Below are 3593 nucleotides of genomic sequence, written 5' to 3' on the forward strand. Positions count from 1 at the left end.
TTTTGGCTTGCATAGTTAACTGATGAGAATCTTACAGTCGTTTCTACCTTGGTGTCTCTGACTGCTTTTATTATCTCCTTATCGAAACTAAAAGCTCTGCTCTTATGTTTAGGTCTGTGGTCCATTTTGAATTAATGTTTATGTATGGTATGAGGTAAATATTTATTTCTTTCTTCATGCCATATGGATATCTAGTAGTCCCTGCACCATTAGAAAGTGATATTTTTATCAAGGAACTCCATGACACATCTCTGGACCTGCCCTTCATCTAGACCAGCAGGGCTCAGCTGGGCATGAGTTTGCCCCCCTTTCTGTCAGTGGCACAGGTGTCTTGGTGGGCCAGGTTTCCACAAAATGCCTCAGATAGGAGGCACAGGACAGCCCTTGCAACAATGAGTCATTCCAGCCCAGTGGTCAATGGTGTGATGTTGAGAAGCTCTGCTGTGTAAGTTTATGTTTTAGCTGTTATGGTTAGATCTGTAATCCATTTTAAGTGAATCTTGGATGTGGAGTCCAAGCTCAGTTTGTCGTTTTTGTTTTTCCCCACATGATTATCCAGTTGTTCCTTTCTTTCTCCGTGAAATCACCTTGCATCTTCGTCAAGATGCAGTTGGCTGTGCGTGTGTGGGCTCTTTCTGGAGTCTGTTCTGTGCACCGAGCTATGGCCGTCCTCACGCCAATTCCCAGGGTCCTTTTTATTTGAGCTGTACCTGTGTCTTAAAATTGTGAGTTGCAAGTCCCCAATTGGCTGGCTGTTTTTTGGTGTGGTTTTGGCTTTTCTAGCTTCTTTGCCTTTTCGTATACATTGTAGAATCAATTTGTCAATTTCTACAGAAGAAGCCATGCAGTACAATTTTGACTGTGATTACACTAAATTTACAGATCAAGTTGGGGATTAACTCGCAAAGAGAGTCCGGCCACTTATGGAAAGAAGGCAAAATAATAAGTGATGATGACAGTGATATTCCTTTATTATTTGTGCAGGCAAGGGGAAGAGCAGTTCCACTCTTCAGTTTGGAGGGAACGCAGGGGTTTTTACAGAAAGGGTTTGGAATGCAGAAGAGGCAGGGGGGACTAAGAGGTGCCAGGTGGCGTGACTTGCTTCAGTGGACCTTCTTGAATTATTGTCCCATTTGGTGAAGGGGCTGGCGCCGTTGTGGATCCTACTGGGTTATAAATTAATCACAGTCAATCTTGTAGTCGCTCTTCAGCCAGGAGAGGGTTCTGGCCTCGAAGTAATCTTTTGTTGGAGGTGCCTAGTCCCTTCTAGGACCTGCCTCCTGAAGCTTCTAAGCAAATAAATGGCCTAAGAGAGCATGGTGTGTGCTTACCTAGCATCTGGGTAAATAAATGTGCGTACAGCATGGGAGCATAGAATGGAAAAGAAAGAGTGGAGGGCCCGGGGTCAGTGGCTCACGCCGTAATCCCAGCTGCTTGGGAGTCTGAGGCAGGAGAATCACTGGAACCCAGGGGCTGAGGGTTGCAGTGAGCAGAGATTGCACCACTGTACTCCAGCCTGGACGACAGAGTGAGACTGTTTCACAAAATAAAAATGAAAGGGAGTGGAGGTTCACAGCACATTCCAAGGCTGTATTTCAAGATGGAAGGTAACACATACGCAGTTTATCTCAGTTGTATCTTGAGACTGGGAAGGGGGAGAGAAAAGGGAAAAGAAAAAACAAGTTTAAAACACGGTTTGAGGCTGGGCTGCTAAGCTGCTCGGACAGAGGGAGACTTGACATTCAACAGTGTTGAGTGGTCTGATCCATGACCATGGTCTAGTTTTTCAGATGTTTAGTTTCTCTCAATATTTTGTCATTTTCATGATATAGGTCTTCCATATGTTTTATTAAATTTATCCCTACGTATTTTGTGTTTTATGGAGCTGATGTAAATGGTAGTATTTTAAAATTTTCAACTTCTAATTGTTCATACTAGAATAGAGGAAGGCAGTTTCTTTTTGTATGTTGACTTTGTATTCTGCTTTTCCAAGCTCATTTATGACTTGTGGTAGTTTATTTATAGACTCCGTCATATTTCTACTCAGATGATCAGGTTATCTAAAAATAAATGCCATTTACATCTTCCTTTCCAGTCTGGATGCTTTTATTGCTTTTCTTTTTGGTGCCGGCGAGAACCTCCAGTAAAACGTAGACTGAAAGTGGTGTGAGCAGGCACTCTTGCCTTGTTCTGGTCTCCATAGCAAAGCATTCAGTCTTCCACAACTCAATGAACTGTAGGTTGTTTATAGACACATTTTATCAGGATGACCAAGTGCCTTTTCCATTCCTCAGAAAAAAATTTCTGAGAATTTTTTTTTCCGTGAGTTGGTGTTAAAATTTTGTCAAATTGTTTCTATGGTTTTTTGTTTTGTTTTTTTTTTTTTTTGAGATGGAGTCCCGCACTGTTGCCCGGGCTGGAGTACAATGGTGTGATCTCGGCTCACTGCAACCTCCGCCTCCTGGGTTCAAGCAATTCTCCTGCCTCAGCCTCCTGAGTAGCTGGGATTACAGGTGCCCGCCACCATGCCTGGCTAATTTTTTTGTATTTTTAGTAGAGATGGGGTTTCACTATTTTGGCCAGGCTGGTCTCGAACTCCTGACTTCACGATTCGCCCACCTCGGCCTCCCAAGGTGCTGGGATTACAGGAATGAGCCACCGCGCCTGGCCTGCATCTATTAACTAATTCATCTACCTTCAAAATATATTGTATCCCTTTATGAGTTGCACACAAACTTAGCAGGTTACCTCCATTTCTCCTTCTGTTCACTGTGCTATCATTGTCATAAATTTTACATCTACATATGTTATTCCCAAAATTCATTGTCATTATTTTTGTTTTAAACTGTTATTTAACTTTTTAAAAGATTTAAACATAAGAGAAAATTGTCTTTTAAGTTTATCCACATATTCACTATTTCTGGCAATGTTCTTTCCTTTGTACAGTTTCAGATTTCCATATGGTATCATTTTCTTTCTTCTAAAGAGCTTTCTTTAATAATCTCTTGTCGCATATATCTGCTCGTTATGAGTTTTCTCAGTTTTTGATTATCTGGAAGAGTATTTTGCCTTCATTTTTGAAGGTTTAAAAAATTTTTTTAGAGACAGTGTCTTGCTCTGTCACCCAGGCGCAATCGTGGCTCACTGCAGCCTTGACCTCCTGGGCTCAAGTAGTCCTCCTGCCTCAGCCTCCCAAGCAGCTGGAACTACTGGCATGTACCACCACATCTGGCTTTTTTTTGTTTTTTCTTTTTTTTTGTAAAGCCAGGGGTTTTGGCCGGGCCTGGTGGCTCATGCCTGTAATCCCAGCACTTCGGGAGGCCGAGGCAGGTGGATTACCCGAGGTCAGGAGTTCAAGACCAGCCTGGTCAACATGGTGAAACCCCGTCTCTGCTAAAATACAAAAATTAGCTGGGCGTGGTGGCGGGCACCTGTAATCCCAGCTACTCAGGAGGCTGAGGCAGGAGAATCGCTTGAACCCAGGAGGCGGAGGTTGCAGTGAGCCGAGATTGCCCTGTTGCGCTCCAGCCTGAGTGACAAGAGCGAAACTTTGTCTCAAAAAAAAGGACGGGTTTGCCGTCTTGCCTAGGTTG

The sequence above is a fragment of the Macaca nemestrina genome, chromosome 4 (genome assembly GCF_043159975.1).
Source record: "Macaca nemestrina isolate mMacNem1 chromosome 4, mMacNem.hap1, whole genome shotgun sequence".
In the NCBI taxonomy this organism is placed as follows: Eukaryota; Metazoa; Chordata; class Mammalia; order Primates; family Cercopithecidae; genus Macaca; species Macaca nemestrina.